The sequence below is a fragment of the Tamandua tetradactyla genome, chromosome 1 (assembly GCF_023851605.1).
Source record: "Tamandua tetradactyla isolate mTamTet1 chromosome 1, mTamTet1.pri, whole genome shotgun sequence".
In the NCBI taxonomy this organism is placed as follows: Eukaryota; Metazoa; Chordata; class Mammalia; order Pilosa; family Myrmecophagidae; genus Tamandua; species Tamandua tetradactyla.
In genome coordinates this window covers 194,015,027-194,021,960 of record NC_135327.1, presented here as the reverse complement: position 1 = coordinate 194,021,960, position 6,934 = coordinate 194,015,027, and the positions used below count along the sequence as shown (strand labels likewise).

Below are 6,934 nucleotides of genomic sequence, written 5' to 3'. Positions count from 1 at the left end.
GTATTGACTAGTAGATCATGGGGTACCTAGAAGTACAATAGATGGGCAGTCTACTAAATTCTTGTTTGAGCTCTATAAGAAAAAGAGTTCTAGATCAAGTGAATAGAAGTCTAACTTGAATTCCAAAACAGAGTCATGGACCCTTAATCAATTTCCAGACTTGAGACAGTTCAAAGACCCAGAGCCCCTTGAATGGGGTGGGGGGACAGGTCCCTTTGGGGGAGGAACTTGTTACACTGCCACAAATTTATACTGTTAATCTTTCTCCAAGTCTTTTCCAAGGAGACCAATGGCCTTTTATCAGAGTAACTGTACATTGGGGAAAAGGAAATGATCAGATATTTCAGGGACTATTAGATACTAGTTCAGAAGTGATATTAATTCCAAGGGATCCAAAACATCACTCTGGTCCACCAGTCAGAATTGGGGCTTATGGAGGTCAGGTGATTGATGGGATTTTAACTCAGGTCCATCTCACAGTGGGAGCAAAGTCTTAGATCTACTGCAGGTAAATACTCCTTTTGAGAAACTGCATTTGACCTGCTACTGGGCCTTAGTAGAGACTGAACACTTAACCATGGGCCACCAATTTACCATGAGACCTGAGTTGCCTGTCATGAACTGGGTGTTGTCTGACCCACCAAGCCATAAAGTTGGGCATACACAGCAGCACTCCATCATAAAATGGAAATGGTATAAATGAGATAGGGCTAGAACAGGTCCTGAAGACATGAGAAAGTGGCCCAAATGCCCATGGTATCCACTCCTGCCACATTACCTTCTCTTTCCCACACCAGAGCTATGGCCTCTTGGAGAGTTCCTTACAGTGAATTGACTGAGGAAGAGAAAACTCCGGCCTGGTTTGCAGATGATTCGGCATGATATGCAGGTACCTCTTGAAAGTGGACAGTTGCAGCACTCCAACCTCTTTCTGGGGTGTCCTTGAAGGACAGTGGTGAGGAGAAATTCTCCCAGTGGGCAGAACTTTGGGCAGTGCACCTGGTTGTTCATTTTGCTTGGAAGGAGAATTGGCCAAAGGTGTGTTTGTATACTGACTCATGGGCTGTTGCTAATGGTTTGGCTGGTTGGTTAGGGACTTGGAAAGACCATAATGGGAAAATAGGTGACAAAGAGGTCTGGGGAAGAGGTATGTGGATAGACCTTTCTGAGTGGACTAAAAACATGAACATATTTGTGTCCCATGTGAATGCACACCAGAGGGTGACTTCAGCAGAGGAAGGTTTTCATAATCAAGAGGATAAGATGACCTGTTCTGTAGATATCAGTCAGCCTCTTTCCCCAGCAACTCCTGTCATTGCCCAATGGGCTCATGAGCAAAGTGGTCATGGTGGTAGGGATGGAGGCTTATATGTTCTCAGCAACATGGACTTCCACTCACAAAGGCTGACCTGGCTAAAGCCACTGCTGAGTGCCCAATCCGCCAGCAGCAGAGACCCACACTCAGCCCCCCATATAGCACCATCCCCTGAGGTGATCAGCTAGCTAAGTGGTGTCTGGTTGATTACATTGGACCACACCCATCATGGAAGGGACGGGAATTTGTTCTAACTGGAATAGGGATATGGGTTTGCTGGATATGGGTTTGCTGTCCATCAACAGAAGAAGGGATCAACACAACAGGCTTTATACATATAACGGAATATTATGCACTCGCAATAAAAGAATGAAGTGCTGATACTCACTAGAATATAGATGAACCATGAAGACATCATGTTGAGTGAAATAAACCAGACAAAAAAGACAAAATATTGTACAATTTCACTTATATGAAATACTTAGAATCACCATGTCTGTAGATCAAAAATTAAATGACAAGTTACTTAAGGTGGGATCGAGAGATGGGAAAACAGTTCTCAAAGTTTGCAGAGTTTCTATTTCAGGTGATCAAATAATCTTGGTAATGGAGACTGTTGAGGATAAGACAATGGTGTGAATATAATAAAGACCACTGATGGAAGATTTTGAGTTCCACTTATGCTATAAGAACAAAAGGTGAAAAAAAAAAACAGGATTTCCTGGTTCAAATCCAGAGGTCCCCTCTTTGTCCTCATACTATGTTCCCTCAGTGCTGCTCCCCAGAATCACTATTACCTGATCCATGTCATGGACCTGGAAGTTCATGGACTCCTCCAACCACCATCATGGTTTAATGGACAGAATCACAGATTGGGGGGCACATACAGAGATGTGCATAATACATGTGTCTCAAAAGTGGTTGAGCAGTATTTCTTCATATTTCTGTTTAGCCATTTATAACATGAGGAAAACAACAAGTAAATTCTAAAGACCCTTCCAGTTATAATGCTGCTTCTGTCACCACAGACTGATGGCAAGCAAAGTTCCAGACATGAGAGCAGGGAGTAGGACTGAGGAATTTCTGGGGGTGAGTTAATACACAACTAGGTTGATAATCTTCCTTGATTGGTAGAAATGAGAAATTTCCAGTGTGCTGAAGGGGTCATAGGTAAGAGTTTATATAAAGTTGAAAAGGTGCTTACAAATCCAATTACTTTAAGTAAGGGGGTATAGCTCAGGGGTAGAGCATTTGACTGCAGATCAAGAGGTCCCTGGTTCAAATCCAGGTGCCCCCTTATTTGCCTCCACTTTTGGTAGCTCAAACTACCCATATACTCTCTCATGGGCCCCTACACAAGGCTGAGAGCTCTCCACTAGTTGGAATGGGTAGGAACTCCTAGTTTGATAGCCGAGGACACCCACATACTTCTTCATGAGCCACACACAAAGGATTAAGTGTTCTCCACCACCTGTGGTTTCTTGGAGAAAGCCCACAAAACCTCTCTCTCTCTGGACTGCATAACATGGAGTCACCATGATGTGACACTGATGTCTGTGGGGATCATATCCTTAACACACTGTGTTCCCTGAAGGCACATGCTGACGGGAAAGCCTCCCACCTCACAGTATCCGGCACAGAGCACAAATAGTAACTCTCAAAAACTTTCTGTGAAACCAGGGTTACAGTCCAGGCAAATGTCAAAGGGGTGCCTCAGCACAGAGACAATCTGGAAAGACTGGAAGAGATGCTTTCATTTATAGTGAATTGAAATATCAGTGAGTTTTTGAGAATCAAGAATAAACAGGAAAAGGAATGAAGTTCTGATCCATGTAACAACATGAATGAGATTTGAAGATGTTGTACTGAGTGAAATAAAACATAAACAAATGGAAAATGTGGATGGTGTCAGCGATGTGAAAAATCAGAATAAGCAAATCAAGGAGTCTGAAACTGGAACAGAGGTTAGGGGGGCCAGGTGGAGGGTACAGGAGTCAACTAAGGCTTAATTGGTATAGATTCCTGTTTAGGTGAGATTGAAAAGATTTTGGAAAGGATAGTGGTGATTATAATACAATATTGTCAACAACATTGACACCATTGAATTATATATTGTAAGGTAACTAGGATAGAAATTTTAAAAGAACTATCATAGGACTGTATGATGCAAACAGTGAGCCTACATAACCAGTGAACTATACTTAATAGGAAAAGTATCATAATATGGTTTAATCCACTCAAAACAGATACCACACTAAGCTTTCAAGGAATAGAAGTAAGATGATAGAAACTATTCCTGAGGAAGCCCAGATATTGGACCTACCACAGAAAGACATATAATCTTCCACATAAATATAGCCAAGGAGCTAAAGTTATACATGAACTGAAAACCCAGAAAATAACAAATGCTATGTATGAACAAAATAAGAATATAAACAAAGAGGTAGAAATTATAAAAAGGGAAGCAAATAGAATTTCTGGAATTCAACTGTACAAAACCAGAAATAAATTAATTCAACTGTAAAAAGCCAGAAATAAATTAATTGCAATAAATTAATAATAAATTAAATTAATTTCAAATTAATAATAAATTAATTGCAATAAATTAATTGCAAGAAATAAAATAATTGCAAAGAGATGGAAACAGCCAAACTGTCCATCAACAGACAAGTGGCTAAACAAACTGTGTTATATACATATGATGGAATATTATGCAGCTTTAAGACAGAATAAACTTATGAAGTATGCAACAACATGGATGGACCTTGAGAACATTATGCTGAGTAAGACTAGCCAAAAACTAAAGGACAAATACTGTATGGTCTCACTGATATGAACTGACATTAGTGAATAAACTTGGAATATGTCGTTGGTAACAGAGACCATCAGGAGATAGAAATAGGGTAAGATATTGGATAATTGGAGTTGAAGGGATACAGACTGTGCAATAGGACTGGATACAAAAACTCAGAAATGGACAGCACAATACTACCTAACTGTAATGTAATTATGTTAAAACACTGAATGAAGCTGCATGTGAGAATGATAGAGGGAGGAGGGCTGGGGACATAAATGAAATCAGAAAGAAAGATAGATGGTAAAGATCGAGATGGTATAATCTAGGAATGCCTAGAGTGTATAATAATAGTGAAATGTACAATGTACAAATTTTTAAAATGTTTTTGTATGAGGAAGAACAAAGGAATGTCATTATTGCAGGGTGCTGAAAATAGATGATAATACTTTAAAATGTCACCTTATGTGTGAGACTAAAGCAAAAAATGTTTATTTGCTACAAAATTTATATTTTGACTAGAGCATTTCCTAATATAACTCATGTAGATCCCCAATGAATCCCAGAGTGATTTGATCAGTGAGTGGAAAAGTATTTGCAAGCCCCCTTTGGGGAATGGTGAGAATGGGGAGAAATTCAACTTCCCCAAGTTGAACTGTTGATATTCTCACAAGCAGTGTGGACAACAAAAGCTATAGGCTGAGCCCCCAGTCTTGGGGTTTGTTCATATGAAGCGTAACCCCACAAAGGATAGGTCAAGTCTACTTAAAATTTAGGCCTAAGAGTCACCCCCAAGAGAGCCTCTTTTGTTGCTCAGATGTGGCCTCTCTCTCCAGCCAACATGACGAGCAGTTTCACCACCCTCCCCCTCCCTACGTGGGACATGACTCCCGGGGTGTGGACCTTCCTGGCAACGTGGGACAGAGATCCTGGAATGAGCTGAGACTCAGCATCAAGGGACTGAGAAAAACCCTAGAATGAGCTGAGAATTAACATCAAGGGATTGAGAGAACCTTCTTGACCAAAGGGGGAAGAGTGAAATGAGATTAAGTGTCAATGGCTGAGAGATTCCAAACAGAGTTGAGAGGTCATCCTGGAGGTTATTCTTATGCATTAAGTAGATATCACCTTGTTGTTCAAGATGTAGTGGAGAAGCTGGAGGGAACTGCCTGAAAAGGTAGAGCTGTGTTCCAGTAGCCATGTTTCTTGATGATGATTGAACAATGATATAGCTTTCACAATGAGACTCTGTGAATGTGAAAACCTTGTGTCTGATGCTCCTTTTATCTACTATATCAATACAAGAGTAGAACATATGGAATAAAAATAAACAATAGGGGGAACAAATGTTAAAATAAATTTAGTTTGAAATGCTAGTGGTAAATGAAAGCGAGGGGTAAAGGGTATGGTATGTATAATCTTTTTTTTCTCTATTATCGTTTTATTTCTTTTTCTGTTGTCTTTTTCTTTTTCTAAATCGAGGCAAATGTTCTAAGAAATGATGAATATGCAACTATGCGATGATATTAAGAATTACTGATTGTATATGTAGAATGGAATGATATCTTAATCTTTGTTGTTAATTTTTTTTAATTAATAAAAAAATGTGGATCGATAATTTCTCACTGTTTAAGACAAAATCAACTTGCGGTATTTGTGACCACAGCTCAAACAAAATGAGACAGCCTATTCAGATCTTTCTATTTCTTTCTGCATCAGTTTTGTGGTTTGGGTGTTTCTGGGTATTTGTCTGATTCACCTAGGTCACTCAATGTGTTGCCATACAGTTGTTTGTGTCATCATCTTATAATTGTCTTGGTTGGTGCACAGTTGGTAGTAATGTCTCCTTGTTCATTTCTGATATCTGAAGAAACCATTCTTTCCCGTTTGAATAATCTCAACTCCCTTGCCAAAGATCAATTGACCCTAGATGGAAGGACTTATTTCTAGGCTCTCAATTTTATTCTGATCGTCTCTATGACTGTGCTTGTGTCAGTACAAAGGCAATTAAGAAACCAATCCCACATGAAGAAATATCAGAAAGAGTAAAGTACTGAGGAATAAATTTAACCAAGGGGAGGAAGACATACCTACTGACAACTACAAAGTATTGCCAAAAGAGAGCAAGAGACCTCAATAAGTATAAAGATGTACAATGTGCATGGATTGGAAGACTTAAGGTTGGTAAGCTGTCCCAACTACACCAAATGGTCCAAAGATTCAATGCAATCCATATCAGAATCCTAAGCGTATGTTTTGCAGGAATAGAAAGTCCCATCCCAAAGTTCTTATGAATTTCAAGAAATCCAGAAGAGCCAGAACAGTTTTGAAAAGGAACAAAAAAGTTAGAGGAATCAAACTACCATTGAGTAAATCTACTACAAAGCTGCAGAAATGACAACAGGTGGTGGTTGAAATACTGGATATCCACATGACTGCTATAACAGAATCAAGGAAATAAGAAGTGCTGATGAGAATGCCAAGAAGTAGTCACCCATGCAAACTTCTGGTGGAATGATAAGATTCCCTCTGTAGCAAAGAGCTGGGTCAAACCTCAGAACATGGAATATAGAATGAGTCTCAGAAATACCAATTCTACACCTAAGTCTTTATGCCACAAAAAATTGCAAGCAAGGACTCAACCAGATACTTGAACACCAAAGTTCATGGCACCATTATTCATAAACACCAAAACATGGAAGCAACTAATATCCATCAATAGAAGAATGGATTAACAAAATGGGCTTTATGCTTATAATGGAATATTATGCACTCACAGCAAGGATTGAAGTGTTGATAGTCACTAGAATATAGATGATTCATGA

General features: G+C 39.4%; 1 non-coding gene across 1 annotated transcript; it reads left to right on the top strand.

The window, feature by feature from the left end:
* Nucleotides 1-2,540: 2,540 nt before the first annotated feature.
* TRNAC-GCA (transfer RNA cysteine (anticodon GCA)) lies at nt 2,541-2,612 on the top strand. Its single transcript has one exon. It is a non-coding gene; the product is annotated as a tRNA-Cys (tRNA).
* The last annotated feature ends 4,322 nt before the right edge of the window (nt 2,613-6,934 follow it).